We start from the raw sequence: 16,623 nt of genomic DNA on the forward strand, positions 1-16,623 counted from the left end.
AAATAACTTAGAAAATAAACTTTGTTAAAACATATTTTTACACTTTCACTAGTTTGTCAATTAAAATGTCCAAAAAATGTCCCACAGCTCAAACTCAGCACGAACTAACATGGCGGCACCCTTTACCCGTTATAGATCAGCTGACATGGTAATTATAAAAGGTTTTAAACTACAAAATACATTTACTTGTATATATTTGAGAATCGGAATATCAGATATTTCATAATAAAGTGAACACATTAGTGAATAGTTTGAATAAAATCGAAAAAAAGATTAAATAAAAGCTATGTGTCACATGACAAACATGATGTGTCTCTATGGAAACAGTAAATCAAAACATTCTAAAATAATGGTTGCCTAAAAAATCTCGCTGAAGCAGTATATTTTAAATCCACATGCGGAAAGGTTCAACAACTCACAGCTGCTATTAAGGCTCACAAAGTAACAGTGTCTCAGTGTACCTGCAGTTATGATTCATGTTGATACAAACATGTTTCATATCAGCCGCATTATTCAGAAGAAAAATATAAATCACATATATTGATTTTACTTATAATGACACATCTAACACTGTCGATTAGCCTGTGCGACACAGCTGATGCTGTTTTTTCTTTTCTTTTTTTCTTAAATTAAATTAAATTAAATTTATGCATTTAGCAGTCGCTTTTATCCAAAGCGACTTACAGTGCATTCAGGCTATCAATTTTTACATATCATGTGCTCTCGGGGAATCGAACCCCCAACATTGCGCTTGCTTGCTTGCTAGCGCATTGCTCTACCAGTTAAGCTACAGGAACACTTTTCTTGAAGATGTAAGTTCTTTAAGTAGAAATTATAAATATTAAATCTTTACAAACTACAGTATGTCTGTTGCGTTTGCTTCCAATATGCAGAGGCATAAGGCATAAGATTAAAAAGTTTGTCACAAGACATTTATTTAAGTGAAATACTCCAGCTTTCTCCACCATCTCTTATTCATTAAAACTTCTCTTCTTTAGCTTATGTAGAGCATTTAAAACACACACACACACACACACACACACACACACTAAATATCAAGTAGATAGAGAGAGAGTTGAAGAAAGGGTGCATGTCAGGAAACACATTCCAAATTCATTTATCAAAATAAAGATGCAATGACAATTAAAAACTGCACTCACATTCAAATCATTTTGCTCAAATGCAATTATAGCAATTCAACTTCAGCGGTTTCGCATGGCCTGTGCACAGCATCTTCAGCAGGAGAATACAGAACAGAAACAGCATTTGTATGGACACTTGTAATTTTATTTTACTGCCGTACAGTTAATGGATGTCTATAATCTAGTGCTGTGCAAATGAGAACATTATCATTAATTCCACCAGCATCGCTCTGTTCCCACGGCTCTCGGCCCTGCCCCTCTCGTAACAGACACCCATTCTTTTTGTCCATAAAAGGTCAATGGCGTCTGTTGCTTTGGAACCCATTGACTTTAAAGGAATACTTCACAAAAAAGGAAAATTGGCTGAAATAGTATTCATCCCCAAGGCATCTAAGATGTATTTTAGTTCGTTTCTTCAACTGAACAGATTTGGAGACATTTCGCATTACATCACTTGTTCACCAATGCTTCCCTGACACATCAATTAATGGACTGGAGTCATGTGAATTACTTGTGGATTATAATGACATTTTTAAAAGCTGTTTGAACTCTCATTCTGACGGCACCCATTCACTTCAGAGATGCAATGCTAAATTTCTCCAAATCTGTTCTGATAAAGAAACAAACTCATCTATGTTTTGATGTAATTTTAAGTTCCACAGAAGAAAGTCACCCAAACCAACTTGACGATGAGTAAATGATTGCAGAATTTTCTTTGTTTGTGAATTTAACACATTTGGAATCAAAACACACAATCCATTTGATCCAATCTATAAAAGTGCTTAAACAGCACTGTCTTATTCTTTTCAGCACATCCATTCACAGTAGTGCTCTTTAATCAATAAAAGAATGTATTAATACCAAAGAGAAACCCGACCAGGAAATACAAGAAGCGATTAAATATGATCCGAGGCAGGAAATGTATCTGGCTAAAAGCTCAGTTTAGGAGCTGACAGGCAATTAAAAATACAGTAGAGACCTTACAAACACCACAGAGCATTCAATGTAGTCTTGAACAAAAGGATGAAAATAGAATGTGTTCCGTTTCTTACTCGTTTATGAAATTGTCATCGCTCTCAAAGAGAATCATGCGGATCAGACCTGCTGTGTCTTCAATTCAAACCGCTACCCTTCTCTGCCCAGAAAAGCCATGCAGAGTTTTTCTCTCTGGCTCTCTCTCTTTTTATACAAACATGGTTAAGAGAAAACCTGTGAAAGGTGAAATGGCTGTTTTTTTTTTGTTTGTTTTTTTTTACACAAATGAAAACTATGGCTGTCTTTATATCTTAAGTCACATCTGGACTCTAAAAACTTTTTGAAGTTGTAAATTTTGAAGTTGTAAATAAAACAAATATTATTGGAGCATTTTTTTTACAAGAAAATATGGTAACACTTTAGTTTACAGTATGTACCAATTCTCACTTTTAACTAATTGCTTGTTACCCATATTACTAGATTATTGGCTGTTATCAGTATTTATAAAGCACATATTAAAAATTTATTCTGCATGACCATATTTTAGGACCCTTAATCCTACCCTAACAACTACCTCACTATTAATAAGCAGCAAATTAGGAGATTATTAAGGCAAAAGTCATAGTTAATAGTTAGAAAATATAGAATTGATCTCCATACTAAACCGTGACTGAAAATACTGTTTGAGTCTTTCTTTTCAAAATGTTATGTTTAATTCAATGCATTATTATGTCAGACCCTGGTCTGATCAGTATTTTTTTCTCATATGGAAAAAAACAAAAAAAAACATGTCTGTACCACATTGGGCCCCATTGACTTTCTGAAAAAAAAAAAAAAAAAAAATATATATATATATATATATATACTACAGAGGAGAATGATACAGAACATTTTGAATGACATGAACATAATAATAACTATACAATTGTATTATTATTATTGGTTCACTATCCCTTTAAAAAAATCTGCATTATACAGTACCACAAATGTTCAAATGAAAATTGAACTGGACTACATATTGTCATTACACTATATACTTATACTATAATTTGATATTATATCTCATAGAAACTATATAATTTTTTATTTATTTATTTATTATTATTATTTTTTTTGTGGGAAAAGCATACACACAATCCCAAACAGCTATGCACTTCTGAAGTGAAGAAGTCTTTTAAACACTGAATAACTATCATTATGATAACTGACAAATGTATATGACATTCAAAGAAAGCCAATGTACAGTTTCTACTTAAACCTCATTCCAGCATCAGCACGAAGCCTTTTCCCCTGTGAATTACTGAGTGTGCGGGACTGACTCATTTGAGGGGAGGGTTGAATCAGTAATGAAATATCACAGAAATAGCAAGTAGGTCGTTTTTTTTAAGACAAGTGCTCGCTGTGGGGAGTAAAACAAAGGCAAAATCACCATGTGTTGTTCTGAACATACTCAGCTGTGGTGAAACAGAGTTTGATTTTGACCGGCCAAAGCAACAATACCATCCGATAGGGGAAGAGCTCCATGAGGCTTACTATTGAAAATCTCACTACTTAAGCCAAGTGACTGATTCCATACAAATGCAAAGTAATTCAGTCCAAACTTTAATTAGTCCTGGCTTAGTCCCCAGGATGCCACCCTTTTGTAAAATGTATCAAATTATGTTCTAGCAATGAAGGAGTTCTTTTCAATTAATAAAGGCTGCTAGATCAAAAGCAACGCAAACAAATCAAACCTGTCACTCATAACCGTTGCTTCATCGCATATTCTCTCCAAATACCTCTAAGTGTCCATCAAAGCTCTCATCTCAAAAACAACAGGCGGACTGAATTGTTACGGCATTTTTACACTGCACTCACAGCAGACATCCACTGCCAATCAAAAGCAAGTCGGGGAAGAGGATTCCTCTTCTAGATGTCAATGACAAAACTAATACGCAGTATAATAATGCAGAACCAGCAGCAGAGAAGTTTCTGGGTAATGTTTGTATTGAGGTTTCAAATGCCTTGAAGCTGTAAATGACTAGAAGCAGTTGGAAGTAAATAAACACACCAGGAATTAAATTAATCGCCTGTCAGAAATAAAATCAACACATGATAGTTGACCATTAGATCTCATTTACTATTTATTTAGAAAAATCTCACGTAAACAATGCAAGCAATGAATCTTTAACAGGATTGCAGTGAGAGGCACACTTAGCCGAAGCGCTGGCAATGTTTTTTTTTTTTTTTACAATTTTGAGATGCAGCCTGGTTTTTTTTTTTTTTTAAGAATTTGTAACATAATGGATTCAAAAGACACATTAGCCACTGCTTTAAAAAAAAAACACTCTAATTTTAGAATGTTTATATCATTACTGGGTAATACAGTAAATAATAAAGTAGACGATTAGCATGCTTTTATTCAAAGCAACATAGAATTAATCTATTACAAGGACCAATTGTCTACAGTAACCTGGGGTTAAGTGTTGTACTTGAAATGGTAATGAAATCACCCCATACAGGGTTCAAACCTAAAAGTTACACATTCCTGGGGCCCAGTAAATGTTTCCTGGTTGCGATGCCTCGTCTATCCATTGGACTGATTACACATGTGATTCAGAGCATGGTCACGCTGAAGGCATTCCCAAAGCATTTCGACGCAGCATCTTGTTCCCTCGAGGAACCATGGTTGCATGTGTTACCTGGATGTTCTTCAAAAATAACTTACTATGTGTCTGGAATATTTTTAAGAACCAGAGTTGGTAATTATTATTATTATTATTATTATTTTTTTTTTTTTTTAAGCCAAAAGCCAACTATTAGCATGTAGCTCATTAGTTCATTTAAAGTTTGTATGAGGTAGGCATATGTTGCACACACATTCAACAAATTTACAAGTCTCTTTTGGGGACCAAAAAAAAAAAAACCTGTCTTTGGAAACCTTGTACTGTCTTTCTATAGTGGTCTGTAATGTTTGTGTTTGTAACTGTTACACTTGGTCTCAATCACGGCCTTAAAGGAACACTCCACCGTTTTTTGAAATAGGGCTTATTCACATTATTTCCTACATTTAGATAGGTGGGCAAATGCATTTTTGTGTCAGTGCATGCATTGTTTTAGTTTGACTGGGTCGGCGTTAGCTTAGCTTAGCACAATGAATGGAATCCTTTGTTGCCAGCTAGCATGGCCTGAGTAAAAGTGATCAAAAAAATAAAAAAAACCCCCACCTAATTACTTCTTGTGGCCTGCGTATTCACAACGAGTACAAATAGCGATCCAGATTAACACTAGGCGATTTCCTAGGCAGATATTGACTTGGGACTATATTATGGGGAAGCACAGGCGAAGCACTGCTACTTCGGCGCAGAGATATCACGCAACACATGAAAACATCAACTCTATGTGAATACAGGTATAATATGGGTCGATCTATACATGCGTCATGATTAAAATAATCACTTACTCTGTGGACAGCTGTCCATTTGGTCCATTCGGCGTGGGGCGTTTTTTCCAGTTCACTTTGTCACACCGGAAAAAAAAATCGAGTACTGCAGAATGGATCAGCGCCGTGAAATCCTCTGTAGATGTGACACAACTTCGGGCACGCTCATCTTGATCTGACGTGTTGAGCCTGGTCATCAATGGCAAAAACATGTCCCACTCTCTACAGCACAGACACTATATTTCCGTCGGCATAGATTGGCATATTCCCCCACATTCACACCACCAGTTCATGTTGGCTCTCATCTTCACGTCCTCAGGCTGTTGAGCGATCGCAACTAATACACGCGCATATAAATTTCACTCGCGGCTGGCTTGACGGTGTTTTTCTGAAGTGCGGCTGGCTTGACCGCAGTCTCCTACTGTCGTTCTATTTCCAAAGCACGCAGCTCGTCTTCTGTAAACTCTGGTTCAAATAGGTATGGTTCTGGTTCTTGACTGTCTGAGAAGTCACCCTCTTCGTCTCTCTCAAAATCAGCCATGTTCATCGCCATTCGTGTACTGTAAGGAAAATAGCCAGGCAGCTACTATTCACGCCGGTATGTTGACGGAAGTCGTGGGATTTCATGTGTTGCGTGATATCTCTGCGCCGAAGTAGCAGTGCTTCGCCTAAGCAGCAGTGCTTCGCCTGTGCTTCCCCATAATATAGTCCCAAGCCAATATCTGCCTAGGAAATCGCCTAGTGTTAATCTGGATCGCTATTTGTACTCGTTGTGAATACGCAGTCCACAAGAAGTAATTCAGTGTTTTTTTTTTTTTTTTTTTGATCACTTTTACTCAGGCCATGCTAGCTGGCAACAAAGGATTCCATTCATTGTGCTAAGCTAAGCTAACGCCGACCCAGTCAAACTAAAACAATGCATGCACTGACACAAAAATGCATTTGCCCACCTATCTAAATGTAGGAAATAATGTGAATAAGCCCTATTTCAAAAAACGGTGGAGTGTTCCTTTAATCATATGAGACGAGACAGCCTGTCACAGACACATATGCACAAAGTGATTGTTTTCGGTAAAGCAGGGTGAATTCAGGTCAACTAGAACATTTATTTTGTCAGTGGGATGAATGGCATAAAGTGACTCAATTCATGCAATCCTATTTCCTTAAAACTTTAAAACTTAAGTTTGGTGGAGCAGTTCTGGGATATCTGCCAGTGTTAGCCTACATCTAAATGATTATGGATCTTCACTAATATTGAATTTCACAAAGCAAACACAAACTGAAGCACTATAAAACAGGGCCTGAATCTTTAAAACACTGGATCCAACCTGGATCTAAATGGATAACAGAAGAAACCCTGTGGCAGAAGAAATGATGGATGGCTCAATATCATTTATTTTCAAATCAGATTTTTCTGAAGGTGGGCAAAAGTTTGAGTAGTAAGCAGTGACATCCAACACAGATTAATTAATTAATTTAATCAATGACCTCTATGGAGGGGGAAAAAAATTACACAGTTCTTGGCCACATATACATATATACATACATACATACATACATACACACACACACACAATCAAATTTATTCAATCCATCACGATCTAAAACAAATAATAACGTGTTTAACAAAAGTGGTTCTATCTATAGGTAAGAGTCATGTGCAGAAAGGTTGAAATGTTTAACAGCACAGCCCTGCATCATATTTATTGCACTTATTAAAATAACAGCAGTTAAAGGTCAAAAGTTTTATCTGTAAAGAAGTGGACAAATGTTTTTTTTTTTTTTTTCACCAAATTTTTATTTATCTGTTTCTGTTTGGGTGTAATAAAATACCCACAGATGCAGCAAAAACATCTGGGTCATTTTCACATTTTCTTTTGTCACTGGTTACAATTCAAACCTTGAAATCAGAATTACGCATAAAATAATGTCATATGGCATGTGAAAATCGTCTAAAAATGTAACAAATAGTTGTGACCCAGCTCAGGGAAAGATCAAAAGAAAGAGGTTTTTCTACTGATTAAGGGATGATATATAACACTTCTTCACCTTACATAAGGTTGTTCAAAGCATAAATGCTACAAAATGAACATATTTTGTAAGAAAGAGTGACATGTTAGAGCAAATCAGGCACTATTTGCGGAATCCATTTTCCATTATAATTATTCACATCAATCTCAGAAAATTAGCTTTTTAGGTTTAAGTCAATTTGAACTGAATCAAATGAATCGCAGGTCTAGAACAGATCCTTACCAGTACTTTGCTGAGGCTATCAGCTGGACTGATGCTGCTTAGCATGTGCTGACATGGCAAAAACATTTAAATTACTGGGAGGGATCGACAACTACATTAAGAGTAGTGACAAAAGACAGATCTCGTCCTCTGGGTGTTTCTAAAGGAGAGAGTGAACATAATGTGACTAGATCTGCTCTGATACAAGGCCAAGGATACTGAGGCAGTTTAAAAAAGTCACTAAAGGCATGCATTCATATTCATAACCCTAATAAACCACACTGCAGCTCGGCAATGTCACATTAACACTCCAGCACAAGACTTTAGAAATGTCTGTGCCAGGTATTGGAGATTTGATCTTTTGGGTAAGCAATTGAAATGCACTCTCAAACAGATGCTTTCATTAGTGATGGGATCTGATTCCCCGGTTTCTCAGGTCCCTTCAGAAAGTCACACTGCCAGCAGAACTATTACAACAAAGGCCAAGATGGTCTTGCAGATATCTGACTTTAATGGAAGAGAAGACAGTAAATGCAGAATTGAACTTTCTAACATAAAAGAGTTTCTGATTAGTGAGGTTGACTAATTTCTTTTATTTAGTTAGTTTGCCATCCGATTTTCTTTAGCATTTATACTGCTTTAATATTTAAGAAAACGTAACTTATTTTTTATGCATGCACACAAACACACACATATTATTTATAACAGCTTATATTTTATTTTTTTTAACAATTATTAACATTGAGATCACGGAAATTTGAAATACTTTTCAAATGTTATAATACTAATAATAAACAATTAAAAAATATTTACGTAAAATGTTTAATATTTATAGCATACAATTAGATACTTATATTAATCCAGGAACTAAAATCTAAAAGTAACATTCTAACATTATTAATATAATAATAATAATTTATAATTGTATTAATAACATAATTTTATGGATAACTTAATTTTGGGGTTTGCATCAAATATTTCAAAGCATCATGTAGGTATCTGCTGACTGACTGACAGTGCATTCAAATTATTCCCAAAGATGTCTCGAAAGACAAATGGAACATGAATGAATTTTAAAAAGAACTCATACGATGTAACATTTGCAAAATCACAAAGCCTACGCTTCTGAAATCAATTTGTAATTCTTAAAAGCACAACCACAGCAACAATTTAATAACTAACGATTTTCAACATGCATTTCAAGACAATTACTGTCGCCAGACTTCAAATCACCTGCTGTGAGCAAATGTTCTCATTATGCATACGTTTCTAGGAGGAATATGATCATTTGTTGAAAAAAGGGTATAGTTATTTAGTCTATTCTTTATTTGAAAACCTGTCAGGTGTCCTATTGAAGAGCACCCATATATTCTATATATATCTGATAGAGTCTATTAAACAAAACTGTAAAACAGACTAATTATACAGGGCTTCCTCAATCACATCTAGACAACTCAGTGGGCTGCTAGTTGAAGAAAATGTGTAGTTTTGTACATCCTGAATGAGTAAGTACATGACTGTGTGCAGTAAAAGGAGGAGACGTGTGGCAGACAGAAGCAGCTCTATGCAGTGCTCATCGTCTTCACTGCTCAGCCGTCATCCGCCCATCTGAGAGGCTAACCACAAATGACATGAGGACTGCTGGGGGAGAAACCGACAAATCAATAGCCATCTCCACAGGGAGAGACACATGGGTTCAGCGCCCCCGCTCCCCGGTCTCTCTACCCAGAGTAACCACACTGCCTCCCATCACAGGGCAGGACCCTGATTTAAGGCTGACAGGGCTCTGATGCAGCGCCTGTAATAACAGGGGTTTTAACTGCATTTAAGTGTAGCACTCTCTTGAAAAGTCCCCCAACATCCTCAAGTCCAACAATCACTCTCAAGGTGAAGACATCTCTATCTGCTGGAGGTTTTATCACATGCTTAAATCTTGCAGCTGATTAAAACCTTATATATAAAAAGCATATCACCATTGTTCTAACCAAAGTGATTTGAACTATACCTTTCCAACTTAAATACAAACTTCCCAGAAGGACTTGAACCTTGATACAACTATAAATGTACTTCATGCTGTGATATGAAAAAAGACTGTCAAACCGTAATTGTTAATGTTTTTAAATAAAGTGAACAGAAAATCTATTCTGAGCTCTTCATAGCAAAAGACAGCTGCGAGTAAAAGCCAGTGGTTTACACAATTAGCCCCTACAATTAAAAAATAATAATACATTCATTAATGAAAAAAACTAAATAAACAGCATTGCAGTTAACATTGGGAAAAAAAAGAAAACATATAAAACATACTGTATAATCCTAATTAATCCAATTACTTCACAAAGTGCAGAGATTACCTGCATGATGGCCTTTAAGCAAACGAAAGTTTAAAAACTTCATTTGAAGTTCAGGTCTATATTAACCAATCAAACTGTTCTCTTCTCTCTTTAGAAACATGCCATTGTAAGTTTCAGCATAATAAGGTGCAGCATTCAGAAGGAACAACAGGTCAACTTTATAATGAGCGGTGGGTATTCTTTTAAAATCTTCGTAATGAATTCCAGTGTTCACACCTACAGTTGTCTGCTGATTGGTGATGTTTTGATCTGTGGACCGAGTGAAAAGCAAAACACCAGTGGAATCCTCAGCAAGCTGCCACAAAGATAAGAGATGAGAAAGACAAAAATACATGAAGGTAACGATGATAATGAACAAACATTCCTTTTTTACTTTATTTTGGCAGCTGAGATTGATATTAACAAGCCATTAAACACAATAGTGAAACAACACATTGTCCAGAAAAATGTCACAAGGATATTTTAATAAACACATTAGTGTCATTAAACAGGCTTATTAAAAGGGTGGCTGCACAAAGAGCTGTCTACCACATGGCCAGGCCCCTTTTGCAACCTTGCAAACAGCAGGATGATCAGTTACAGGGGTGGCCACCCTGCAGGGGTCCTCAATCCTGTTTCTCAACTTTCACCCTCCTTCTTGACTATAGCACCAGCTTTAATCAAACACTTCTGAACCAACTAATTAAGGTCTCTGTGTTTGCTAGAAAATTACTTAATTTGGTAGGAAGGTTGACCACCAGGAGAAAGGACCGAGTATTTGTTACAAACAGATGGAAATATTAGTTAAGTAATGTTTTGAATCAGAGCACCTTAAAAACATGTGTGTGTGTTTGTGTGTGTGTGTGTGTGTGTGTGGGGGGGGGGGGGGGTTCTTAAAATAGAACTTTAATTAAAGTTTAAATAAATAAATAATGGGCCTTACAAATATTAAAAGTATTTTTAATTACACACTTTTTATATTTCAACAACTAGATAAGATTCAATGAAATAAAAATAAATGCAATTAAATTCAATATAGTTAAAATAAATATAATGAACATGTTTAATAATAATACTACTACTACTAATACTACTACTAGTACTACTACTACTACTACTACTACTACTACTACTATTAATAATAATAAAAATAATAATAATGATGATGCATATTTTTATTACACATTTTTTCAAATAATATAGTTTTAAAAATTATATTGTTTAAAATTAAATAAAAATAAATGCTATCAAATCCAACATTAAAAAGTTTTAAACAAATATAATATAAATGCATTTTTTTTTATTACATGAATGTTTCAGCAACTCTCGCTTTAAATTAAAAGTATGCATTTAGCAAACACTTTTATCCAAAGCGACTTACAGTGCATTCAGGCTATCAACTTTTACATATCATGTGTTCCCAAGGAATCAAACCCCCAACATTGCGCTTGATAACGCAGTGCTCTACCAATTGAGCTACAGGAACACTCTTCAACAAATTACTATTTTTTTATTTTTATTTTTATCTTTTGCTTTACTGTGGATATATGCATATATGTGGTCTATCATTCAGCAAGTGATATGTGGCAGCGGTGAGTTGGCGGATAACATTGGGTTAGCATTGCCTTCGTGGCTAACTAATAACAGAGATGAGCTACCCACTCCTCCGATTGGGGTTGTCAGAATAAAAGTGTCCTGCTTGTGTTGCGCCATCCCTCCATTCATGTTGCCCTACCCCCTGCCTGCCATGCTTCTACTGCCTCCCGAAGGCCCCAACGGCTGCCTCTATAGCAGGCCTAATGAGCCACTAGCCTGACCGTCTCTTAATGCTGCAATTATGTGCCATGCCCAGAAATCCTGGGGGTGTTTGCTTGTGCTGAGCAAAGCCTGGGCCATAAAAGCAACTTTTCTCTGCCTGCTTTCCTGTGATGCACACATCCAAATTGCACACATTAATATCTGGTAGCAGACAGATGCCACCCCCTTCGACCCCCTCGACCCTCAGTGAATGTGCTGTGCTGGAAGGGTGAATCTAGTTGATGGTGAGTGAAATTAAATAAACAACTAAGCTAACTGGGAATGTATGCCAATTAAGGCAATTATACCACACATTTAAATTAAAGCAATATCTCAAGATTTTTCTCTCTCTCCTGTTTCATGCATTGGAGACCATGAGTATTACACACAAGTTAGTGTGGTAAATACAAGGCCTGTGAGCTGAAAGGGGTTTAAAGTTTTTTTTTTTGTGTGTGTGTGTGGTTTTGGTTGAAAGAGCTTTTAGAGGTCTGCATTCCTGTGGGATCCAATGCAACTGAGTGCGGCTCAGGACAAGTTATTTTATTTATTTATGATTATTTTTTTTTATTATATTTTTATTTTTATTATCTATATTTTTTAATGTAGGTAGGCTAATTTAGGTAGGCTATATGATTTTTGTAATCTATTGGGCAACAAAAATCAATGGTTTATGCCAATGCATACTAATTAAGGCAATTATTATAAATGAAACAAAATCTCAAGGATTTTTTTTCTCTCCATAAAGCAGTGTTTTAGAAACTAAAGCATAAACGAAACACTGGATGAACTGGAGACAGAGGAAAGTATTACACACAAGTTACTACAGCAAATAAGAGGCCTGTGAGCTGATAGCAATGAATTTTTTGAAAAAATCTATCTTTTTTTGCATTTTGTGCTGCGGGAGGGAAGATAATGATGTGCATGCAAGAAAAGAATGACTTATATAAATATCTCAAAATAAAATACAATGTATTTTATGTTTTCTGTTACAGAATGTTATTTGTCAGTTGCACAATAAAAATAAAACTGCACTGCACCTGCATATATATATATATATATATATATATATATATATATATATATATATATATATACAGGGCTTAATTTGTGCCGGAACAAGCCGGATCCGGATCCAGCACCTCATTTTGGCGGATCCCCCTCCTCCAGGGGTGGCTTTTCCGTATGGCAGACAGATATGTGCCGTGAAAAATTAACCAAAATTCATATCTCTATTATAATTCGTTATTATTATTTTAAATCAGAGGGTTTTACAAATATTTAACCAATGATAAGTATTTAAAAGAGCTTGTCAGTAAAACTTCATCAGCCATTGGATCCTCAAGCTCTCGTGAAACCTTCTCACTTCCCCCGCCTCCACTCAGATTGACGCGCGCGCACAGCCTGCAGGAGACAGATCTCCGCTTATCCGCGAAGCAAGGGTAAGCAAATAACTGTTTGAATACAGCATTTCCTTTACTCAAACACTATGTCTGTAAAGGCTTATGTCTTTGTGTGTTTGAAGACTGGAGAAGTAAGTTTTTTGCCATCTAGTCAATATACTTTTGTACGTTTTGAATATCCTGTGCATAAGCGCTTTATCGTTTATATCATGAGACATTGGCCAAGTTTACTAAACAAGAAGAAAAACCAAGCGCCCATATAGCAACAATAAACGTTATATAACCTGTAAAAGGTGATGATAGCATATAATGCGCTGCACTTGCCTCAGATGCAGACAAAACACAGATCTCCTCATTCGACGGTCAAAGACCTTGTTAACTCCATTTGAGCTTGTTTTTCATATAGCCTAATGTTAATTGCACGTGTCCGGTGCAACACAAACACTGACGACGCAGTGTTTAATATTTGATTCCCCCCCACCCCCTTTTTCTTTCATTTCCCCCCTGTATTTTAGTTGAGTGTGCCATGAAACTGTTTTATTTGTCAACAACCATCATACATCATATTGTGTGTATTTGGTTGGTTAAACTCAACAAAATATGAAAAATAACTATTATATAGGCTAATACTCGGGAGACGGCTTGATACGCGCAAGCTTTGGATGCGACTGCGAGGGCACATATAGCCTAATAAAGCATGTGGAGCGCGCGAGTACCAAATGGCTTAAAATATTTAAAAGGTGTACAAATTGTAAATTTTTGTGACAATGTAACAATTACCCGATTATTCAAGTCAAGTGACTGTTCTTTCAGCTGTCCCAATTGAGTCGTGTATCAAGTTTATGAATGACTGATTGAATCTTGATTGTGTGGACTTATTTTATTATTCAAACCTACAAGCTATGTTGAATAAATGCAGGGATTTAGCTCAGTATAAACTTGAAAGCTGCGAGAATTATTAAAACCACAGAAATGTAGGACCTGATTATAACTATTACACAGAGATTTGAAAAATAAAATTCCACAACTTTTTCAAAACGTTTTTAGGCCTGGAAACTGTTGTTTTAAAATCACATGGCATCTCCCACGCAGACTTAAACATCACAAAATGTCCTTTAATATGTCAATTAAGTGAATTAAGGGCTAGTAGGTGACAGTGGCATAGTGAAAAATGTTTTATTTATTTTTCAGGAAATATATGATAGATATATGATATGATGTGTGTGTTTTCTCCAATGCTTTAATTACTCTAAAGTGCACTAACATTTGCTGATTGTGAATTAATGCCTCATAGCAGATTTATATCAGCAGGGTAAATGCAGCTTTCCCAGCAGCCCCTTAATTATCAGGATGAGATATACTGTATGGAGGTCTGAAAAAAAGGTGGCTGTGCAAACTGGAGAGAGGGGAAGAATCACAGAGGAGGAATACATCTTTACAAATGCAACTTGATGGAAAAGCGGGACAGATAGCAGACATTATATTTTGATCCCAACCTTCAATATATATATATAGCTTACCCAGCAGCCCCTAATAATGTAATAAATGGAGGTCTTGATTATTGTATATAATAATTCAGACCTCCATTTATTACATCCTGATAATTCAGGGGCTGCTGGGAAAGCTGCATTTTAGCATATATATATATATATATATATATATATATATATATATATATATATATATATATATATATTGCACTGTAATATGTAGCTCATCACTGAGCCCAGAGAACATAGAGGTAAGTGTTGCAGAATGGCCATAACAGGTCAAAAAAAAAAAAAACACTCAGTATCAAAAGCAGTAAACAAACCTTGTGCCATTCACCTCCGAGCTGCACAAACAAAACCAATCATTCATCACAGAGAGTTCTTTAAAAAAAAAAAAAAAAACGAAAAAAAAAACAATGAAATAATTAAAATACATATAAATAAAATAAATCTGTCACTGGCAAAACATCTACTCAATAAAATAAAAGAGATACTGTATGTGTTGCTAAACAAACAAGTAAACAAATAAGCAAACAAATAGTGAACATAATCTGTTGTTGGTAAGCATCTATTATACTGCAATAGCATATGTCTTTCTTATAATAAACAAACAAACAAACAGAACAGAATCTGTCACTGGCAAAACATCTACTACACTGTTATTAAATATTAGAGATGTGTGTAACTTTAAACAAACAAACAAACAAACAAGCAAACAAATAAATACAAAAGCTTTACATCTACTACATGAAAATTACAAAGCAGAAATATATTTTTCTTTAAATAATTACAGTATATAAAATTACAAACAAATAAATACAAAAATGTATCACTGGTAGAACATCTACTACACTATAATTTGATATGTGTAGCTAAAAACAAACAAATACATAAATAAGTATCACTGGTAAAACATCTACTACACTACACTATAATGAAATAGTAGATATATGTGCTGATTTCAATAAATACACAAAATAACACACTGCAGCTTTTGAATATATCCTTTCAATAAAGATGCTTCACTACACAGAAAGTGCAGAAAGTGTAGTTCCAGTTATCTAGCAGCAAGTAAGAGAGTGATGTTTAACGTGCTGTGAAAGTGAAACAATAATAAACTGGGGCCGTCGGCGATGTTTGCATGTAAAGGGGTTAACAGAGTCATGCTAACCGTAGAGTAGCATCCCATCTCAGAAGTACTTATATTCACTCTGCAGAAGACACTGGAGACAACGGTGTTTACTTCAATATGATACTGTAATAACAATAAATTCCCTGAACAAAGGAATGAGAGTGAAGAGTGCACTACCTAGAATTAAAGGATGCAAAAATGAGCCAAAGACCCAGCTGCAGGAAAATTGAATTGCACAGGTATTGTTGAGTTCTGTAATCTGGCGACGTGGCATCCTAATTAAGCAGCAATACTATACAGGAAATGAATATGGAGATTAAACATGCTGAGGTTTGTGTTCTTGCTTGTTTCTTTCCTGGTAATCCAATCCTCACATACAGGGGTCTAACAGGGGTGAAACTTTCAAGGTTTTCAAAGTTACTGAAGGAGTATATCATTCATTCATATATCATTATATATATCATTACAAAGCTTGGTCTTACAGTTGTTATATATAAGCCAGACAAAAACTGCAGTTAAATCATCAGCAGAGATGAGGTCAGGTGTACAGGGTCGACCTATGCTTGATTTTTAAAGACCTCACAAGTGCATGTTTTCACTGCGTAAGACAATAAGTTAAATACAGCCCATAGAAACACTTTAAACTGTCTTTAGTGAACCAATTTAATATGGTTGCCGTATTAACCATTTTAAACTCAGGTGTT

General features: G+C 35.5%; 1 protein-coding gene across 1 annotated transcript in view; it reads right to left on the reverse strand.

The window, feature by feature from the left end:
- The window catches only part of LOC128029228 (glutamate receptor ionotropic, kainate 4), a 307,696-nt gene that overhangs the window by 177,831 nt on the left and 113,242 nt on the right, over positions 1–16,623 (reverse strand). The gene's annotated exons all lie outside the window — the stretch shown is intronic.

Source organism: Carassius gibelio, chromosome A15 (assembly GCF_023724105.1).
Source record: "Carassius gibelio isolate Cgi1373 ecotype wild population from Czech Republic chromosome A15, carGib1.2-hapl.c, whole genome shotgun sequence".
Taxonomy (NCBI): domain Eukaryota; kingdom Metazoa; phylum Chordata; class Actinopteri; order Cypriniformes; family Cyprinidae; genus Carassius; species Carassius gibelio.